The sequence below is a fragment of the Hesperophylax consimilis genome, chromosome 5 (assembly GCF_061612785.1).
Source record: "Hesperophylax consimilis isolate HC1 chromosome 5, BYU_Hcon_1.0, whole genome shotgun sequence".
NCBI lineage: Eukaryota > Metazoa > Arthropoda > Insecta > Trichoptera > Limnephilidae > Hesperophylax > Hesperophylax consimilis.
In genome coordinates, this window is record NC_142840.1 from 2,248,094 (window position 1) to 2,272,216 (window position 24,123).

A 24,123-nucleotide genomic window follows, 5' to 3' on the forward strand; every position below is an offset into this window, starting at 1 on the left:
TGCACATACTATTTTGATTAAAATTCAAACTTGGAATAGAGTCCAGAAAAATGATTTTAAAATTACCTTGTGTTTAAAATAAAGGCAGATGCAGAGGAGATAAACAGATAGAAGTTTATTATGGGCCGGTCCGTGTCCCAAAGTTATTTTTTTTCCTTGCTTCCATGGAGATTGATAAAATATTATCAACGGCTGATATTGTTATTCAATACCATCTACCCGTTAGAGTCTGTACGGGACGTGTTTGCCTGCACAAGAAAAGACTGCAAACAATAAGCACCGGCACACTTCAGCCCTCAACCTAGGTAATGATTTCAGTAAAACACCGTGAGGTGTTCTATCCAAAATATCATAAAATACAGACGATTCAAATCAAAATTCAAATTTTAATTGCAAGTATTACACTGGTATACAGAAAGTACAAATTGGTGTAGCTTATAGGTACTTCCTATTTCTTATAGCCAACCCAATTCAAAAGAAATAGTTATATGTATTTCAATACAATTGTGTTTTAACGCACAGATAGAAAACTGAGACAATCGGAATTTTTTCAGCAATAATTTCAGAATGGAGCACATTGTGAATCATTGCGCCATACGATACAGCAAATGGCGTGGGTGTCTGCTGCAGCAGTGGCCAGTTCAATTGATAGCCAGCAAAAATTGGCTAGCCTTTAGGTGATCAGCATCATTGGCTGATTCAGTCGGTAGCCAGCAGGAATCGGCCAGCTTCTAGGTTGTCAACACCAATGGTTGATTTAGTCGGTAGCCAGGAAAAATTTCCCAGCCTCTAGGTTGCCAGCATCAGTGCTGGTTCAGTCGGTAGCCAGGAAGAACAGGCCGGCTTCTAGGTTTTCAGCATCAATTGCTAATTTTGCTGGTAGCCAGGAAGAATTGGTCAGCCTCTAGGTTGTCAGCATCAATAGCTAATTCAGTCGGTAGCCAGGAAGAATTTACCAGCCTCTAGGTTATCAGCATCAATGGCTAGCAATCGGCATCAGCAGAAATTGGCCAGTCTTTAGGCGATCAACAGCGGTGGCCTATTCAGTCGGTAGCCAGCAGGAATTCAGCGGCGGCATGGTCATTTGATTATAAGGGCTGGCACACGGAGACGCCCCATTATTGTAATGATGACAGATGCATCTGGCTCAGCTGATAGAGTGCCTGCAGTAAACAGCTCGTTTCACATAGTAATATTTCAAATGATTTTGTCGTGATGGATGAACAGAAGCGAATACGGCTTTCAGGTAAAACTCGGGAATTTATAATTTTAAATTATAACAGATCGCGTTGTAACTGGAGGTGTTCCGTCTACTCATGGCAATTCTTGAATGCCCGAATATTTTGTTTTAACTGGCTATTTAAAAAATTTCCTACAAGCGTTCTTGTGATGTCAATATCATCAAAACACACAGGTGTTTGTATGAGTCAGCGTCAGGTGTTCAATATTTATTTTTTCCGGCTTGAATCGCCTAGTAACCGATTATTTTGATGCATTTTTCAACTGGTAAATATTATAATATTAAATGCAATAAAATCATGTTTTCATGTTCGATACAGAGTCCTAGGATTCAAAATATCTTGAGTAAATTGGCGACACTTTAGGCATGCAAACAATGCAATAAAAATGCAAACTTATAGGTATACCAATAAATGAACTAGCTGAAAATTAACCGTTCGAATATAATATATGCCTATCAATCTATAAAATTCAAAATGGACTTACACACACTTAAATAACATTTACAAAAACGTTTAATAATACAACTTACATATAAAAAAGAAGTAATGTATAATGTTTGCAATTACCCTAAAACCGATATGAAACTTTGTTTTATTTATAATAGGCATGGAGGACGAAGAAGTTTTAGAAAACCTAAATATTTATTTTACTAGTAGGCCCGGGCAGACGTTGTCCTGCTACAGACTGCCTTATATGTAGGGAAGTATAAATTTGTAGTTGTATGTATTTTCTGATGAGAAATCTGAAAAAAAAGTTGACCTATCTGATATCATATGAACCTATCGAGTCCAATATTTCAAGCTAGATCCAACTATACATATTCACAAAATTTCGCTGAAATTGGTATAGGGGTTTCGGAGATTGGCGTGAACGAACAGTGAGGCGTAATTTTTATATATTATAATTAAGATAAAACGGTGTAAATGCAAAAATCGCTTCCTTAGGTATCGACTGAAAAGAATTGATGATATTACTAAAGCCTTCTTGTACCTACATTCTGTGCACTTAAATGCAACAACTAACTGTGTGCATGCATTACCAACGTCACGTCACACGCTTACCGACGATTATGACAAAGACTCATTCTAATAAATATAATTTTATAATAACTACTTATATTTCTAAACAGCATTAGACTATGCAACGGCTAAATAATCGCGGAGTTGTTAACCGTTCAGGTATTTAAGTAATAGAATGCGTCGATTGCACCCGACGCGGGAGCTGTGGACGCAATAGACGCAATAGACGCAATGGACGCAATCGGCGCAAGTGCAGCGCCGCAACAAAACAGCAATTCCAAGCCATTATTTGCATAATCGCCATCAATATTGCAGGCGTTTGATGGGCCGGCATATTATTACAGCGAGCACTCAGGCAGATATCGGCTCTATGTAAATGAAATCAATACAAATTCACGAGCGGCTGCATCAGAGGTGCTGAAACTGCACGCTGCATTTATGCAACATCAATATTTGGTGTTGATAAATAAGCGACTACGAAATTGAAGCTTTTCCTATCTGAATGATAAGAAATATTTGTTTAATATTTATAGGTACCTACGTCAGAAAAAAACTTTTTTTTTTTATGTATATCTCATTACAAAGGAGCTAATATTTTTTCAACGGTGATAATGAAATAGAACAAACGCGGTTCTTACTGCGTTCACATTCAAGCATCGTCTCATATACTCGTACACGTAACAAAATGTTCTATTATTATAATGCGCGTTTTACACACGGCTTTACACAACGCTTTTTTCTTCCATTTTCCACATGGACCGTCTTTTCACATGGGTTTTGGCTGACGAAAAAGACGTGTTTTATTTTGGAACCAATTTCCATACAGTTAAGGATTTATTTTTTTATTTTATTTATTTAACGCCCATAGGGCTTTTACATTTAGGTGTTATAATTTTAATGACAGACAGTTTTGAAACATGAGAAAATTAAATTAAATTTAATTTTAATTAAATAAATTTCGAACATTAGTTGACATCTATAGTCTGTCGGTGATCCATAATTATTTGGCTTTATATTTAGAACGTTGATAAAAAGACCATATGTTTTTTTGATTTAGAATGTATAATCTTGTTCTGTATTGTGATATTCGCGTGTATTTTTGATGATTTGTGGACAGCAAAAGCACTTGATATGTGCATTTGTATGATCTATGGTTTTGTTCTACGATTATCAACGTCCTAAAAATTTTTTTTTTCTTTATTGGCAACTCTCTGTATGAAATCGTAAATATCAAAAAAAAATGATTGCGTAAAGAAAAGATTCTTCTCATGGGTCCCGGCAAAGTTTACATATGAGGATCTGTATTTTTAAAAACTAACCTATTGACATAACTCTTGACATGACCACCTTCCCAACCAACCTTCTCCAACCAACTAAAACATGCTACGGTTATCCCAATCTATAAAAGTGGCGACAAAACAAATATCGAAAACTACAGACCCATTTCTTTGCTAAGTGTCCTATCAAAAATCATCGAAAAAATTGTCAAAAGTAGACTTATGTCCCATTTGGAAACCCAGAAGATTCTCTCGCCCAATCAGTTTGGCTTCCAAAAAAAAATTAGTACAGAATCTGCAATCTTAGATTTGACTGAGAACATCTCTAATAGCCTGGATGAAGGCGACTCCTGTCTAGCCATATTCTTAGACTTAGCCAAAGCATTCGACACGGTTTCCCATCCCATACTCCTAGAAAGGCTATCTCAAATAGGCATCCGGGACTCAACTCTTAACTGGTTCTCCTCATACCTAACTGGTAGATCACAAACTGTAAAAATTAACAACACAGCTGAAAGTAACCCTCTACCAATTCAATTCGGAGTCCCACAAGGGAGTGTCCTAGGCCCTATTTTGTTCCTCATTTACATCAACAAACTCTGTAACCTACCCATAACCGGAAAACTAATATCCTTTGCAGATGACACTGTGCTCATAGCTCGTCATAAAAACTGGAAAGGAGCATTTGACATAGCTCAACACGACATAGGCCTTGTAAAGAATTGGTTAGATGACAATCTCCTGACACTCAACGCTGGTAAAACGAAATTCCTAACCTTCAGTCTATCTGTTGCAACCCAACCTACTAACAATCAGAACATAACAATTCACTCTTGTCCAAGACCTTATTCTTCCTGTACTTGCCCAAACTTAGAAAAAGTATCCCATATAAAATACCTAGGGGTCCTAATTGATCATCATCTTCGTTGGGATCAGCACTTAGCCAGCCTAACTCCCCGAATTCGCAAGCTCTGTTATGTTTTTCGAACATTAAGAAATATCCTTACTCCTACAATAATGAAAACAGTCTACTATGCTCTCTGCCAATCCCAATTAGCATATGGCATCATAATTTGGGGCGGTTGTGCACATTATCTTATTGATCCATTACAAAAAGCCCAAAAAACGATAATACGTACTATCAACAAGCGACCGACAAGATACTCCTCCACTCGACTCTTGTAATGTTTTCCCGTCCCCCCTTATTCTCGTTAACGGATTAATGTTTTCGTCACGTTTGTTTTGCATCTTCTCGCGGTTTATCAACCCTTCAATCTTAACGAATTAATATGTCACGTTGTGTCAATTTTTTGTTTCGACAGGGATTAATTCATTGAAGGATCCTGTTAATTGGTTGTGGTAACTTTGGTTCTTTTTAGATGAGGCGTGTTACATTCTGTATGGTTTGAAAATAAGACAATGACCGACTACCCTGATTTTAACTACCTTTTCCTACCTTGTTTGCTCGCCCAAACGTTTCCGGTTGCTGCAGTTGATAATGTGCTAATATAATGAGACAATTAATTACAAATTAAGTACATAAAATTCACTATAGACAATTCAATTCAAGATGCACAAGATTCTAAGTTAATGATTTGACTATGGATTGTTAGTTTTGTGAGTTATTTCTATGAGTAGGTATTTTCGGGAATAGCTAGAGACAAAACATGTGTTGCTTTCGATTGGTCTCCGTCCAAATCCCACCCATCAACGTGACCAGCTCGAGAGCAGCCAAGTTGATGGTCCAATCCCAACACCTCCAGAAATGAATTGAATATCGCTCAGCGACAGATGAGATAATGACATGTTTTGCCTCCTGCCGGAGGGTGATGAAGGTGGAATTTGGGTCCTTGGTGGTAGCTGTTGATGTTGATGTTGATGATGAATGATGAAGATTCATCTTATACCGTTAGGTACAAGGAGCTGCTCTGGTCCGGTGGCATGATAGCCTGGTGTCAGGAACCATTTGGGCCACGTGGGTAGCGCGAGGTTTAGGTCGCGTCAACCTCCCCCAAATCGATGATGAGTTGAGCTTCGCCAGCATGCCGAAAATTAGGAGTCCACTCTACTAACCTCAAACATAAACATATACTGAAGTGGTTTGCATCAGCAACGTCAGGAGTTCGGGAGTCCCGTGAACACCCCTCTGGTTTACGCTCGTAAGGATAATGATGAATTCAGCTTCAGTTTGTTCGACTTCGCCTCTGCAGTCACGCTACTCCAAATAGCTCCTGGCTCCAGTCTATACAGCTTCCCGTTCCAGTAGAGGTAATGACACATATTTATCATATGTACAATACAGAACATACTTCAAGTCTTTCGTCCACACTCAAAATAGTCATGTCAATATTTAATTTGGATGAGGGCGTCCATCCGACATAACGAATGTTTCCTAGACGGGAGATTTTACCCCACTTCAAAGTCATGGTCATTCGCTCTATCGTTTGTTACCCTCCGTTCGCCTCAAATATCAAAGAATGGTAGAAATTGATATCCTCGACTTCCGGCGCTAAGGATCAGGGATACTGGAATCATCAGGTCGTGAATCTGAAATCATCCGATCTCCGTCAGCTCAAACGGTTTCAGTCGGAGTCAATTTCCAACCTAATTCTGGATGACTTCTCCTCCTATAGTGGGGTAAGTACTTATTGGATTTGACAGGAAGGACGTCAGAAATCGCCGAGACAACTTCATATTCGTCACGATCCCTTCGTTCTGTCAGCGAGAAAATCCTCCTCACACGCCAGCCAAGAATAGCATAGCCCTTATCCGCTTTGTTCCTTCGTCTACCAGCTAACTCAAGTAGGAAAGCCCACTAGCAATTTTCGTTCCCTTCGATCTGAACTCAGTGAAAGCGTCCTCTCACCAGCTGAAAATACTCGAAACAGAGGTCTATTCCGGGTGACTATCTAAGGCTGGTCCGCCAACACCTTCGACAGAAACCGGTGCTTTTACGGGAATAACTCAACCACACCAATAGCAGGGGAAAAAGCCGGCGCTGCTATACTAAAATAGACGTTATATCGGTATCCAGGGTTATCGACTTTGCTAACACAAGAGTCCCTATTAGGCAAGCCAAATTACAAATTTCGTTCCCTCCGCTTTTGTCGCTTTGGTAAGATAGGACAGCCTACGGAAAATTCGTACACTCCGTCCCCGCCAAACCTATGAAAATTAAAATCTCGCTTGATAGAATAGGAATGCCAGACAGATGAATTCTCCCGGCGGCTAGCTGTAACCCGCTGCGTTATCCCGATTCAAAATGAATGAAAAGAGTGATGTTTGAATAAGTTATATTTAATTAAATATATTTTATGAATTCCGTATAACCTAATCGTTAAATATTATTACTGGAGAATTATTAAATCATCTTAAATTGCAGAAAACAAAATTGTCTAGCTCATAAACAATGTCTATTGTTGAATGATCTTAAGCGGCTTCAGGGTAACCGCTCTTAGTCCTTTTGTAATCGCCAAGACCCGGTCACTTCAATGCATTAGGTGATTTATGGCCTCCCTTGCTAACAGGTCCGGACCTATAGTGCTCAAGTTGAATACCCTTACTTCAAAATACAATTGGATTATTTGGTTTACATTAAGGAAATAAGTGTTAATAATTAGATTATAATAGACTTACCGATACATCTTAGTGTCAACAATCCAAATAATTATAAAAAAAACAAACACAGTCACATGCAGAAAACTCATGCTGTTAGAAAACCGCACCTTCTACACTAAAAGATTTTAGCCGTGTTTGCGTCCCGACGATTAATTCTTGTTGACGCGCTTCTTAGTTTTTACTAACTCGACTATCTTAAAACGCTGACCGATCCTGATTATTCCTGACCGTCTCCCACCGTTTTCAAAACCTGACTATCAAAACTGACTACCCGCCCGCGCTCCTTAACCACGACTATCGACTTGCTTCTTCCGACCTTCAACGCTGACTGTCTTGACCGTCTCCCCGCGCTTTCAAATCCAGACTCCCCCTCCCCAAACCAACCCCCCAAATCACCATATGCGATTTCTAATTTATGTTCTTTTGAATTCTGAATGCTTTTTGTTTCCAAAAGACAGAAATGCACTAAAGGAACACATCAATTATGGCCCTAGAACCTGTCACATTAATTTTAAATCGTTTCAAAACCAATAAATTGTTACTTCTCCAGTAGAATGTCTAATTCTTCGTTCAAAGGATGAAACTTGACTACCCCCAGTCCAGTGGCGTGTTGGCCCACCAGCATTTTAGCTCGGCTTACTATTATCAACCACCATCACGGAGGTCTCTGCCGATACAGTGCATGTTCCTTTTTTTTTTTCTCTACCCTAATAAATCTAAACACTTGTTTTAAAATCAGTTGTCCAACATCTGGTAATCTCCTATGTCGTGAGACCAACTGAAAATTTCTTTCCCACCATAATAAATCAACAATAAAAAAAATTTATCCCAGGGCGAGTCCATCACAGCTCCCTTCTGGAAAAATAATAGTGGGAGTAGATACGGAGATAAGCTATTGTCAGCTATTATTGTTCCATCAACTTAGCAGCAGAACACGTTTGAACTCGCCAATAATACTTTTTTTTTTCCAAACCTTCCTAGGTTTCACTTGCTCCCCACTGCCCTGTTCTTGTTGCTAAAATTGTTAAAATTCCTAATCCCTTTTACTTTTTATTTTATTTTTTTATATATATTTTTTTTCTACGAAAGATTTCCCAATCCGCCCCTGTCTCACTTGACGTTCTTATTTTTTTTTTTTTCTTGGCCGCACGCTATCAGTTAAACCTCTGGTAGGTCCGTTATGGGGCCCTTTTGTTAACTTTTTGTGTGTTCCTGCCGTTGTTAATTGTTTTATGACTGAGCATACAGTAACCGAGATGTTGAGAGTTATTTCGCATTTTTAAGCGTTGGGTAATTTGTTTAGATTTTTTTTAATTCATGTGAATAGGACTCCTTCTATATGAACAATCTATTAGTGTACCTATATGTTTTGCGGTAATTCAGTTCCGTCTAATTTGAGTGGATAATCTCTTTACCAATTTAATTGATAAATTATTTCTCGTAAAACCGTGTGCCTTATTTCCTATTCCTCCTTACAGGATGCCTGATAATAATAATTATTATTATTGAATAATTTATATAGCGCCGTTTTCGTGAAAAGCTAACTCAAGGAACCTAATATTGTAGTAGCTACTAATATTTTGATAAGAGTTTTGTTGAACAACTATGTCGTATTATAGGAAAAAGAAGTGTGGAGGGGGAGGGGAAGGAAAAAGGGGTAAACTATACAAATGAAATCTCTTTCAAACTACGCTGTCTTACATTAGCCAAACAATAACGGTGAATGGTGATCAGAACTCAAACATTGACCTCAGCGTGTCTTAGGCTATACTCTAATAGCTGGCGACCCACTTCTCAAAGGTACCGTGACCTACCAGAACCCACCACGCCTGAAGGAAAACGAATTGAGACTTCCCAACACTTCCAGATACTGTTCCAGCGTATTCACTTCTGTGAACCTACTTTACTGTCTCTAAATGGGGAAAGTAATTGCATCCCATATCACGATGCTGACGCGAAAATGTGTCATGTAAGTTTCGTCTGATGAAGCCCTCCTTCCACGTGCTGTCAGACCTACACTTCACCTCTTAGAATCTGTTGTAATTAAGCCAAGATTGCGTTGGCTTACATCAGGTTCCAGGTCGACGCCATTGGAGTATTTGATAGAACTTTAACGGGTTTATTCCTACGGAATATCGCGCGAACATCTCTTCCACATAACCTTGCAGGAACCTCGCAGGTCACCTTCAGCTAGACGCCTCCAACAGCGAATTACGCTCTTTTCATCCCAGAGTCACTCATGCCTTCTCACCCTGTCTGTCATTCCCCTTTTCATTGCATAAAACCGCGAAAGAGTGAAGCCTTCAGTATGCCGCGCTGATCCGCTCAGTTCACGCTGGCGTCTTCGTCCACGCGATAGCGCAGGAAAAAAAACCCATTTCGGCTTGCTAATATTTGTGTGATATTATTACAGCGAAACTATCTAATTCTCCAATTATGAAGTTTAATCGTTGGTCGAAAATCGGGACAGGGAAAGGTTTAGTAATGTTGATGACACTACCGAGGTAATTAATGTTGATTCGATGGGGAGTCTGAAAATTATCAGGGAAACCCTAGGTATAAATATGTTTATATGTATACATATTTTTTTTTATCGAACCCTTTATTTCAATACGCAACTTTTATTAAAATCTTAACACTCGTGTTTCTATTACGTTTCAGGAATCCTATTATTATTCAACCGTTTTGAATTGAAGGCCCCGATCGATTTTACATTCGAACTGTGCTTAAGATGAGTTAGATTATATTTTTATTATTAAATTATGTTGATCCCTCCGTTTATTATTGTAGTACATATTTTTTGTTTAATTTGAAAAGAATTTAATTGTTTTAATCACAAAACTTAATCACTGATTCACGCCGTAATGTCCTCATCATCACTTTATTCAATTAGCAAGTTAGGTTATATCAAAATTGAATCAATCTATTGTAGATATTCACTGCACAAGGACACGGCCTTCTTCTCACGGAAGAATACCCGTTAGGTAACGAAACATAAATACTCTACCAGTGCACACTTTTATTGTTCACTGAATTTTTTCTAACATTTCAAGATAATATAAATCTGTTCCGTCGACCACTTATAAATGGTCAAGTTCATAATAAGTTACGTAATAAGCTATTATTTGGTTTTGTCCCCCCCGGGAAGAGGCTCCGGTCTAGTAGTACAATACATCTTTGTTTAGATTTTACAACCGCCTTAACTTTCTCACCGTACGTATTATTGACTTTAAAATGTTTTGTTTAAATTGCACTCTCCCTTCAAAGTTGAACTTCAAAAAAAAACTGTTATCATAAGTGATTTTTTTTTGTTGTCCCTGGTTTTCTACCCCCAAAGTAACACGGGTATGTGCCTAGCATGGTGGTCGAAAAAATACTAAATGCATTTAATAAATAATTTCAATGAATAAGGAAACATAAAAAAAGGTTTTATCTGTTAATTCAGTCCTTATCGGAGGTTGGACATCAGCCTCTAGAATGAACTGGGTTTGTGTCTACTACTTGAAGAAACTATTTTCTCCCTCCACAATGTAATACCTTTAATAGCTATGTCTTATCGGAGGTTGGATGACAATACAAAATTTTGTTTTACAATTTTATTTAAAATTTAAATAATCTAATTTATTCCCTACTGATAAATTCACGGATATTTTTATTACGGATACAATTTTATTTGAAGTTTAAATAACCTAATTTATTCTCGGCTTATAATTCACGAATATTTTTATTTCGGATATTTAGCATTTAAAGCAAATAAACTAATGCGCTGGTGTTAGGTCTACTACTGAAGGAACTATTTTCTCCCTCCACAATGTAATACCTTTACTCACTATGTCCTATCGGAGGTTGGATAATATCATAAAATTTCGTTCGTATATTTTTATTTGGAATTTAAATAAATTAATTTTTACCCTACTGATAAATTCACGTATATCTCAACTATTACTGTAGAAATTCACTACCTTTCGCAGTTTTGTATTTAAACCACTGAACTATTAGCACTGGCTTTTAATATTTTTTTTTCCATTGTCTTGAACCAAACAGAATGTAAAACATTTTAAAACCTCACCTCCTGGTCCAACGGCATCACTGTAATGTTTTTAACGTTCTCGGTATCCAGGGTTATCGACTTTGCTAACACAAGAGTCCCTATTAGGCAAGCCAAATTACAAATTTCGTTCCCTCCGCTTTTGTCGCTTTGGTAAGATAGGACAGCCTACGGAAAATTCGTACACTCCGTCCCCGCCAAACCTATGAAAATTAAAATCTCGCTTGATAGAATAGGAATGCCAGACAGATGAATTCTCCCGGCGGCTAGCTGTAACCCGCTGCGTTATCCCGATTCAAAATGAATGAAAAGAGTGATGTTTGAATAAGTTATATTTAATTAAATATATTTTATGAATTCCGTATAACCTAATCGTTAAATATTATTACTGGAGAATTATTAAATCATCTTAAATTGCAGAAAACAAAATTGTCTAGCTCATAAACAATGTCTATTGTTGAATGATCTTAAGCGGCTTCAGGGTAACCGCTCTTAGTCCTTTTGTAATCGCCAAGACCCGGTCACTTCAATGCATTAGGTGATTTATGGCCTCCCTTGCTAACAGGTCCGGACCTATAGTGCTCAAGTTGAATACCCTTACTTCAAAATACAATTGGATTATTTGGTTTACATTAAGGAAATAAGTGTTAATAATTAGATTATAATAGACTTACCGATACATCTTAGTGTCAACAATCCAAATAATTATAAAAAAAACAAACACAGTCACATGCAGAAAACTCATGCTGTTAGAAAACCGCACCTTCTACACTAAAAGATTTTAGCCGTGTTTGCGTCCCGACGATTAATTCTTGTTGACGCGCTTCTTAGTTTTTACTAACTCGACTATCTTAAAACGCTGACCGATCCTGATTATTCCTGACCGTCTCCCACCGTTTTCAAAACCTGACTATCAAAACTGACTACCCGCCCGCGCTCCTTAACCACGACTATCGACTTGCTTCTTCCGACCTTCAACGCTGACTGTCTTGACCGTCTCCCCGCGCTTTCAAATCCAGACTCCCCCTCCCCAAACCAACCCCCCAAATCACCATATGCGATTTCTAATTTATGTTCTTTTGAATTCTGAATGCTTTTTGTTTCCAAAAGACAGAAATGCACTAAAGGAACACATCAATTATGGCCCTAGAACCTGTCACATTAATTTTAAATCGTTTCAAAACCAATAAATTGTTACTTCTCCAGTAGAATGTCTAATTCTTCGTTCAAAGGATGAAACTTGACTACCCCCAGTCCAGTGGCGTGTTGGCCCACCAGCATTTTAGCTCGGCTTACTATTATCAACCACCATCACGGAGGTCTCTGCCGATACAGTGCATGTTCCTTTTTTTTTTTCTCTACCCTAATAAATCTAAACACTTGTTTTAAAATCAGTTGTCCAACATCTGGTAATCTCCTATGTCGTGAGACCAACTGAAAATTTCTTTCCCACCATAATAAATCAACAATAAAAAAAATTTATCCCAGGGCGAGTCCATCACACTCTTCACTGAATACAATGTCTTAAACATACGGCAACTCCACATAAAATTTACTCTAATGCATTTTTTGTACAAATATAAGAAAAAAACCCTCGTACACCACAATTACACCACCAGAACAATAACCAACCGACACTACAACGTCCCTACACTACATACCACGTCAGCTCGAAGACATTTCATGTACCTAGCTCCCAAAATATTTAACCTTCTCCCTGTAAACTTAAAAACCGAAACCCAACCCCATAAATTTAAAAAACTAATATCAAAATGGATAAGTTCACTTGGAGACCACAATATATAAAAATTGGTACATAAATTAAATTATATTATAATTTTATCAACTAATTATCAATTATTATTAATATTTAATACCATTTTTATTACTATAAATACATTTAGAAACCATGATTTTAATATTTGTAATGCAATTGAATTTGTATAATTTAATAACTTTTAATTTAATTTAATTTGTTTATTTTTATTACTTACTTATTATTTAATTGTATAATCTAATTAACTTATATTTCAATCTAAATTGCATAACTTTATAACTTATAATTAACTTATTTTATAAATCCAATCTGTAAATATCACCCGCCATAACACAGGGACATCCCTAGCATGGCGGTTGAATTATCAAAAATATGTATAAATGTTCAACAAGTTCTTATAATAAATAAATAAAAATAAATAAATAAATAAATGACCCGACTCAAATATTTGATTCACTTTGTGTTTTTTTTCATTCGCATCATATTTTTTTATATTCACTGCTCCGTTATTATAAGAAAAAAAAAAATATACGAGTACACATTTAAAAAAAAAATGAGTGTATTTGCGTAAGACTACATATAACGAAAAAACTAAATGAATTGCTACACAATAAAAGGTGATTATGATTTAGTCGAGTTATAAAAGAGTAAATTTGAAAATAAACTCTAGTTGCTAAAGAAGACAGCCGCCTAAAAATGCATTATAAATCTAGGCGGGATGCTGCGTAGAGACTAGTTACTAGGTAGGTACTAAATATCAATTAGGCGGTGGGGAATAACCATTGTATATTTATTCCCATACTTTAGCTATTATTTTCATTGCTTTATGGGCTGGAAGGAAAAAGCATTCTCCTCCGGCAAAACATATTTCTGATTGTTTTTGGGGTAAAGTTTTGTTAAACCGTTGTTAAGTTGGTTTGTTTTACCGCACCGAGTAAGCATCGGTGTGCGTGGATTTTTATTGCTTTTCCGTTACAAATCGAACTAAAAACGTATTTTTAAGTATTTATGTGAATCAAAGTATTATCAGAGTATTTAATAATAATTTCATAAATTAAAAGAAGAATATATTTGAAACTTTATTTACACAAACTACTACAGTAATATATAATTTTCTAAGTAAAATAAATAATTAATAATAAATCACAATAAAGTGATTTACCTATAAATACTATATTTTATTGTAGTGGTTTGTATAAATATATACATACATGTTATAAGGGCCTTTTTCACTTTTAGGGATGCTTTTTAGAGGGTATTTTAAAGAAAGGAATTTATGGAAAAGAAAGAGAGAGGAGTATGAGAGGTGGGTAGGAATCTTTGATCAGAGTTGACTCTCAGAGTGTCCAAGAGTGACGGACGTTTGAATCCATACCTCCCACTACGGTGCAAGGTGATGTTCCGTCCTGCCACGCAGTTGGTGGACAAGACGTGTACATGAACCCGGACATCCCTGCTAAGTTACAAAACGCAGCGAACCACCTGGGTGACCTATGACAGAGGTATTGGTTTTCCAATAAATGGTTCTCTTTATTTAGTTTTGTTGTAACCCAGAATAAGACACGCTTATCTCCGAAACTACGATTATGGATCGATATGTTTTAATGAATACTTTTATTGTTTGAGATGGAAATAATACGAGTAAAAGAGAGTTATTTCCCTTTTATTTGACTTATAGAAAACTTCAAAGGAATTGAAACTCGTTCAATAAATCTTAAAGGGACTCATTGGAAAACCGTCTGAGTGAATTCTTCTATACATTTCTGAAAACACAAGAAGAACATACCACACAATAAGATTTCTATCAGCACAAAAAATAAATACTTAGATTGCCACAAAAAGGTCGTAATCAATCATAGATGGGACACAATTGTGTTTAAATTGGATGGTTTCCTTTTTATGAAAGCGTGCAAAATGCTTGCAATTTTTTTGGTAGCTAGCGCTGAAACAATTCGGAGAAAAAAATACAAAGGGTGGTTTAAAAGACCAACTGGGGTACATTATATTATTTATGGACATGACTTTAGTGTGCAATAGACCGGATCATGATCAGCTTTCATTGTCAGAGTGGAGTGCTTCACATCTCCACTCGCATTTTCTTTACAAATAAAGGGCCTGGTCTTCGGAGGTACATTACTTGTATTACCAGTTAAGGCTTCGTAGTAAACTTTTTGAAAGGGAGATATGTAGCACATGTTAGTAATTTTGCGTGCTAATATTAAAAAAAAACAATAGTAATTTTAGCGAACATTGTAAAAGTATTAAATAAAACACGACTCATTTAAAAAGGAGTAAAAATAACTTGACAAATGCTTACGTTGCATTTAAAAATACTGTTGCAGTGGTACGCCACTACATCAAGCGCCAAGGTACCACGCCGTCATAGAAACATTCTGGAAAGTTCGACCGTTTTCTAGGTTTGTTTGGCAATATCTGCCATAGCAACTAGAATGTTTCTAGAAGGTTCAATCCACTGCTACACGGACCTACCAAACCTACGCTCGGCTCTGGGCGGATTATCATGGACTCTTAGGGATCACATCAGCGCCTTGGCCTCGGACATCATTCATGGCCAGCGCACCTTCACCGAATTCTGCGCCTCGGCCCCGCGCTATCGTCACCGGCCTGCATCTCCCGCACATCTGCCGACCAGGTCCATCACACTTTAGGCTACCCCGTTCACACTGGAGTGCCGGGAAGAATCCACTTCTTCACCAGTGCTGCACACATCCACGAGTCCGGTCTCCATCAGCGCGGTGTCGACTCACAGATCCGCGCTTCAACCACATCATCGGTCCCAGTCATCTCCCAACTGCGCAATTCTACGGACTCAGAATAAACGCTGTTTCACAATAAACTATCATATTTTATTGTCTCGCTACCGGATCCCCAAACTATTATGAAAATAGTATTTCCAATTTATCAATAATTTTTTTCCTAACATAAACCCACAAATTAGTATATATATCAACTAACCTAGGTTAGATTTATTAGGCAGTAATAAATAACTGAGATTGGCTCAAACATTGGCGCCCTACTATAAATGGACATACCAAAACCCTGTCGCCCAAATACCTACTATAACATTGGCCCCCAACGTGCCAAGGTTATACGTACTATTACAATGCCCTGTGAATTTTTTTTATATTCATAAAATTTTAAATAACGGAAAAAAATGTGTTTTCAATAATTTTCATAACGTGCTTATAATCCCTTTTTTTCTCCTCGGAGGAATTTCATATACTCGTGATTATCGTTTCGGTTCCACAAATCTCTAGATATTTTCTTCAAAAACATAAAAATATTTCTAAGGAACCTTAAACAAGTGTTTAAGAGAAATATGTTGTAAATCGGTAGATATTCGGAATACGTGAGCTTAAAACCTATTGAAGTTACAAACCATTAAACGTAGGAAAGTGCTATTCCGTTTTCGATCCTACATAAAATTTTACTTATGATTTGTTTTATTTTAATTTGGGACATTAGTAGGTTAATAACATAACCATAACCATCACGCAAATATGGTGTAAAAAGATCCATCTTTGGACACTCATGTTAAATTAATGATGCAAACTATATTCTTTCTTATTTCATCACAATTTTTTGACTATTTGTTTGTGAATTAAATTTTTAACCAAATAAAAAGTCAATCAAATAGAGAAATAAAAAAATCTAGGCTTTGTTTCCAAAGCACGATATTGATCACTTATAATTAAAAAAAAATTATCAGATGGCTCCAACAAAACTAAGCGCAGAAAATCACATTAAACTCTACAAACACAATCCCACTGCAACACAATCTACATATTTGCCCTTATGGTGGACACCGAAGACTGTCCGAAACGTTGGCAATGGAAAAGAAACGGCATCACAATAATTAAAAATGTTTTGTTGTTTATCTACCACATTATTGACTTTGCGATACTAGAAGTATATAAATCCAGATTTACCAGATGATAAATCATATTTGTTAGGAAAATTAATGATATCGCGTTAGATAAGGAAATAAAAATTCCAAGTTTATTCAAGCGGGCATTAAAATGCGATTAGCGCAGACGGTGAATAGATTCAAACGGATTATGTATCTCCATTGGGGGATGATATATTTAAGCTAAAACTAAAGCATTCAAACAGAACGGGGGGTGTGTTTCTCGGTTTACCATCATAATACATTTTTCCACATCGTGGTCTCAAAGAATTGTAGATAAATCATAAGTCCGCTAGTCCGGACGTTTATTGCGTTGGTATTGTTTGTATGAACCCGTGCTTTACATGAGTGAAGAAGTAATAAACTTGTTTAAGTTAAAAGAAAAAAAGATTTTTTTTTACAGTATTTCTGGCTTTCACCCTTCAAGGGTGTTCTTGGCCATCATTTAAAATTATTGAGAAATGAAAGGTGAATTTAAATATTAATTTTATTTAAATAGGCAAATTTCAAAATTATAATGAAAATTGGAGTCGAGTTCAGACTTAGAAGAGATGAGATGTTGAATGGAGGGGAGGCAATTTTAGATAAGGCTTGATAGAAGAGAGGATATTTGTTTAGGGAGGGACAACCAAAAAATATGTGATCTAAAGTTCCCACTTCTAGACCACAGAATGTACAATCTGGGGAGACAACGACGTGAATTTTAAAAAGGTGGAAAGGAACGGAACAATGTCCGATCCTCATTCGAATGAGTGAAGAAATTTCTTTTTTGGAAAAATGGGGGAATTGCTGAAACCACGGTTTTGATGGAATATTCCTTTGTATTGAGGCATAGCAGGCTCTCTTGGATTGGCTAGCAATGTGCCAATACTCTGCCCAAACATTGTGGGATCTATCTTTGATGATGGAAAAAATGTCAGATAGGGGAATGTGGTTTACGAGGGTAACAACAGGGTTGGACGCTCCTTGTTTTGCCAAGGCATCCGCAATATCATTACCCATAATACCAACATGTCCAGGAATCCAAATCAGAGTTACAGTTTTACCAGAGCTTTGAGTGGAGGCTATCATCTCTCGAATAAGGCATACAAAGTGATCATCAGGATGAAGAAGAGGACTGAAACATGAAATATCACGTTTGGTAATAGTTTAATCAAGATGTTCGCATTTGTGTAAACAATTATTAAACAATACGCATAGTTATTTAGTCAAAAAGTTTTTAAATTTTACTGCCTCCGGATTAAAGGTGGATCAGTGCAATCCTGCAAATCCCATATATAAAATATATTTTCGTAAAAAAAATAAAATATAATATCAGTTTGTACATGTTTCGTTTAGCCAAAGGTTTCCTCCGTGGGATTGTACCTTTAATAAAACAAGATGATAAGAATAAAAAGTAAATGAAATTTATAAGAAAATGTCGTGAAAAGTAAAAAAAATAAACATTTAGTTTAATGGAGCTTATTTTGGTTTAATTGAATGTGTCATATTAATATATCACGTTATAATATATTATGTAATATAGTTTATAATATTACGTTTTCCAATTATGTCATCTGCGTTCGAACTGTATATAAATTTATCTAATAGTGATAATCTCAAGTGACCTCCCAGGTAAGTATGGTCCAGTATCTATATTGTCTGACTTTACAAAATGTAAATAAATTGTAACATATCTATATTAGCAGCATCAAGTTCGTTGATCAAATGCATTGTACATATAGTTTTGTATTAGTAATAGTTGATATTAGTTGATAATAGTTTATCAAAAGCAACACGTTGATCAAATGCATTGTACTAATAGTTTTGTATTAGTAATCGAACCGGTGGATGCAATTTGCTAGCCATAATTTGATAATAGTTTATAAAAAGCAACACTAAGCAGATTCAAACCAGTAAAATTTGAATCCTAGCCTCGTTATTGGTTGTAGCGGAAAAAGCATTAAAACAATTCAGCGCCACGAAACACACTATTTCATGGTTTTTTTAAATTTTTTTAAAGTTCGCAATTGAAAATGCCCATTTTTGATATTACGTTATTGAAATTATAACATCCAACAAGCAAGTTTATAGCAAAATTTTTTAATCTTATTTAGCAAGAATATCCAGGATATAGAAATGGATGCATAAAGCTGTTTTGTTTTAAATGGCCAAAGAAAATTTTAAAATGTTCACAGAAAACCTATTAATCCCAAAAGCAAACAAAACTATTTTTCAAAAAGGACCACACTACATGGCCATTAAAATATATAACAACCTTCCACGTAGCATCAAACAAATAACCGACACACTTAAATTTAAATCAACACTTAAAACATTTCTTTTAAACAAATGTCACTACACCTTGAATGAATACCTTACATAAATTGAATACCTCTGTTTTTTTTTTATTTTTATTTAATATCATTTATTTGTATTTATTTGTTAACGTGTAATTGTTGGGTTATGTGATATAATGTGTATTTGTTGGGTAAGCTGGAAGAAATAGGATGTAACCTATAAGTTATACCCTTTGTACTCTTTTTGTGCGGTAAATATTTTTTTGAATTTGAATTTTTAATTTGAATTTGATATGATTATGAAGTAGGACTACATAATAATATAAATGTTTACAGGAAGTTTTTGACATTTTTTTGTCACACCCTACAAGAGCGCCAGTTTTTGACATTAAGAACTATATCGCTAGCCGGTTGAGCAGCGTTGTGCGGAGGGTGCTTTAGAAAGGGATTTATTTATACGAAATAGGAAAAACAGATTCAAGTAGCGACCAGATTTTTCCTGCATTAAATTCAAAATTCAAAAAAATATTTACTGCACAAAAATACAGATTACAAAGGGTATAGTTTATAGGTTACATCCTTTTTCTTCCAGCTAACGCAACTTATAACTTATTAACTTCTTAAACATTTTGCATCGAGTAAGTAGGTACTATTCAATCTGTGATAGTCTATAGGTCCTACTCCTACGTAATTTCATGGGCTCGCTGCGTATCTTTCACCGGGGCCTGGTGGATTGCAGTTGCAATAAAGCTGTTTCAATCAGTCACGGGGCGGCTGGCACCCCGTAACCGCTACTGCTGCCCCCTTGCCCCCTATGCCACTAGCATGTTACGCCTTTGTGTCCATCTAGCTGGTGGAAAGTGGCTGAGCCGACTATAAAAGTGAACTTTATGAATTAATGAAAATGTGATACTGTAAATTATAAAAAAATTATTGGTTGAGCGCAGAAGATTTCACTAGACGTAGCAAACAACTTGGGGTGACCAAATTTAATTTGATTTTGCAGAAAAAAAACATTAAAAAGTAATCCAAAATATTTCAGGAATCACTGGTTAAAGTAAGTCAAGTAGGTCCCTTAATACCCATTAAATATACATGTTAATTTAAAATAAAACAAAAACAAAAAATGCTTTATTTTTTGTAAGTATTGTCAACCAGGTTTCGCTATAATCATAGCTTCATCAGTTAAAAATAAAATGTAGTCCTTCTTGGAAAACCTCACACCGTGTAAGCGCAGGATAACATATTTTTTTTATAATTTTTATTTAGCTTATTGCGTTTTATATTAGCGACCAGATTAGAGTCATCTCTCAGAGTCAAAATTCTGCCATGGAGGCCCACTTCCTAAAAGTATGTACTGACAACCGTACCTACACCTATAAATACCATCATCATAATAATTAGTGAAGTCCGGGGGAGTTGACCATAGTGTTTTTAGATATTTTATTTTTATTTTGTTGTAGCAAATAAAAGTATATTGATTACTCTAATCAAAACATTATTTATTTATAAACATAATTCTTCAGTAGTAGCAGTAGTAATTGGTAAAGAGTGAAAAAAATATATATATACCATATTTATTTTTCTTTCCTTTGGTTTGTAGTATTTCTCTCCGTATATATTGGACATCGTAACTGCAATTTCGTCCAGTTACCACGAAGACCCATGCTCATGCGCTTGTATTTGTTAAGCATCGGAAAAATGAAGAAACCCATATTCTGTAATTGAAAAAAGGACGGGATACACGTGGCCATCACACCCGATTGTAAGGGTTCGATGGCCATCCCAATAATCTGAGCTAAACATGTTGACGACGCTACCAATTTTTAGGTTAGAAACACGTCTTTGCTTCATAAATAAGTGGTAAAAATACATAGTAAACAAGATGCCGACCAATAGGCTTGAAAATAAAAAGATGTAACCCAAAATAAAACATTTAATTACTGAATTTTTGCGTGTTTTCTGGTGACGAAAGATGCAAACTTCGATGTTGTCATCACGGCTGGTCATGCGGCGTCATCCGTGATTAGGATTTTTAATTACGGCTCCTGGCCATCTCTCCCATATGGACAACTCCCCCGGACTTACCCTGTACTTCTAAAGAGTTTACTTAAGTCAAATTAAGTATCTTTCATCCGCGAAGAGTGAAAATATTGTACCTAGTGGCTGACAACACGACAAACAAAAAAAAACACTATCCTTATAGTGATTTGTTTTTGAGCTACCTCCTTCTTTATCCGCACAGTGTTACATGACGGCAGATGCGCAAAGACTGTAGTAAAGTGTGTGCTTATGTGATACCGTATTATAAACATCAATATTCATTTTACTAGGCACATATAATAGAGTGACCTTAGCTTTTGAACACAAAACTCCTAAAATTGCATTTTTGCATAGCAAAAATCAGGGGAAGTCATTAATTAAACATCACCCTTATTCCCCGAGATTCTGGATGCATTAATCAAGTCTCGCCCACATGCAACGCAAACGATAATGCTTCCTTTTTTTGTTCGTACTGAATTTCCATTAATTTTTAAATTCTTCCTCTCTGTATTATCCTTCTCTTTATTGGTACTAAATAAATTTTACAAAATAAGGAAACATCTTTTTTGGCTATTTCTATTATAAAGGCCTTCCAGGAAAGAGTAAAGTAATACTGTAATTTTAATAAAAACATGTGCGTGAAACCTTTTTCATTCCGCAAGGAATTAAATTTATGGTGTGAAAAATATAAACGTAATACGGGATTTAATATAAAAGTTAAAAATAACTCGAATGAAGAAACCAAAATAAAACTCTTTGAATGCTAAATACTTTTATACGTACACTGCAAAATGGATCAATGCTGAAAATAAAATTATAAATTTACAAAAGACAAATTGAACTTTAAGCCATCGTTATATTCTTTGGATGCCAAATTAATATTTATAGGCTGGCTAAGGAATGCTTGATATTATGGATGATGTATGGAACAGATTAGAGCAGGATAGAAGAGCGAATGGCTAGGAACGAGAGTTATAGATACTTTCATAATCTCCCTGGTGAAAAATCATCATTTGACAAATGACTTTATCCATGTTTATAGCTAAATAGCCAGGTATTTCTCCATCTCCATCTTCCTCTTACCCCACTCCCTTTTTTCCCCATTACCGTCAATCTAACATCACACCCCAATTAGGGATGGCATAGTCTCACTGGCTTAAGACGATTGAGCTCTGCGGTACTCGTATAAAAATAATAAATATAATATTTCAGCTAATGATATAAAATCTGAACAAATTTCAGTAGTGCTGATGTTTATAATTTTGGAAATATTATCTTTTATATATATAAACACCAATTATCTTTTTATCGAAACCTAAACCAATATTCATAAAGATATTCCGGGAATGTTCCCTCAATATCTTTATGAATATTACTTTATAAGTACTGAAATATGTATGTGTGGATTTGATATACTATTTATTAAAGAACATAATCTAGGTGTTAACTAACTATCAAATTTATCTAAACAAACAACAATAACATAAAATTTATTTTTTCAGTTCAAAAAATTATCAGCCTTTCTGATTAGAAAGGAACCTATCTAAAAATAGAGAAGATAAAGTCGCGCACTTTTAGATGACTTTAAAATCACAATGCCCCATTTATCAACGATATGGTCCTTTTAACTTCCCCTCGATTCACATCGATTAGCTGCGGTGGCCGTTCGTACAAATAACTCAATAGGAAATCGAAGTGCACGTCAAAATATGGAATGAAAAAGTGAGCGGCGTAATAAAGTTGCCGGGAGCGACTCCAGGCTCCAATTTCACGGCCGGGCGCGCCGCAGCGAAAATCTTCACGGACCCGCTGCCACCGGCACCGGCTCGAAGGAGTCATCAACCTTTCAATTTCAATGGATATAAATATACTATAAACAATAATTGCATGTCACAATATATAAACATAAGAACATACTGCAAACAAGTTTTATTTTTTTAAATAAATATTAACTCATCATTTTATCGTAAAAAGAAAGTATAAAATGAATACAATCCTAACTATAATCATCGCACGATTATTCGAACGTCTATTATTAAACAGTATCGGACCCAGTCTGGAAACCCATGACAACCAAATGGGATTCAAAAAACAAACTGCTACCGATACTGCTATTTTTACGGTAAAAAGAACCCTGGAATACTACAGGAATAAAAAGACTACCTCATATGCATGTTTCTTAGACCTAAGCAAGGCCTTCGACAGGGTTTTTCACCCTCTGCTATGGGCTAAACTCAGAGAAAGAGGCATATCATCGGAGGTCATACATATCCTCGACTCGTGGCACAGACAGCAGGAAAACTTAGTAAGATGGAGGGATGATTTTTCCGAACCTTTCCTCCTAAAGAGTGGCGTCAGACAGGGAGGATGCATGTCACCGATACTGTTCAATCTGTACATAGATGAACTCACCGAAAGGCTAAACAATGCAGGAGTAGGGTGCCACATCGGAGGACAGTGTCTGAATAACGTCAGTTATGCGGAAGATATGGTCCTGATGGCACCATCTATAAGGGGACTGCGAATTCTTCTGAAAATCTGTGAAGAGTATGCTGAAGAAACAAATTTGTTATATAACCCCGCTAAAACGGCTCTATTGGTCATAAGACATGGGCAAGGCCCGAAAAATATTCCTCCAGCTACCTTGAACGGTGTGAACTTGAAGGTGACCGAAGGAACTAAATACCTTGGACACATAATCACCAGTAATCTGATGGACGATGATGATATTGATAGACAAAGGAGAGCTCTCAGCGTTAAAGCAAACATGCTCAGTAGAAGATTTCGCATTTGCAGTACCGCAGTAAAAAGGACGCTCTTCCTTTCCTTCTGCGCAACGTTGTACACGTGCGAACTATGGGCAAACTTCAAAAAGAGTAGTATAGAAAGACT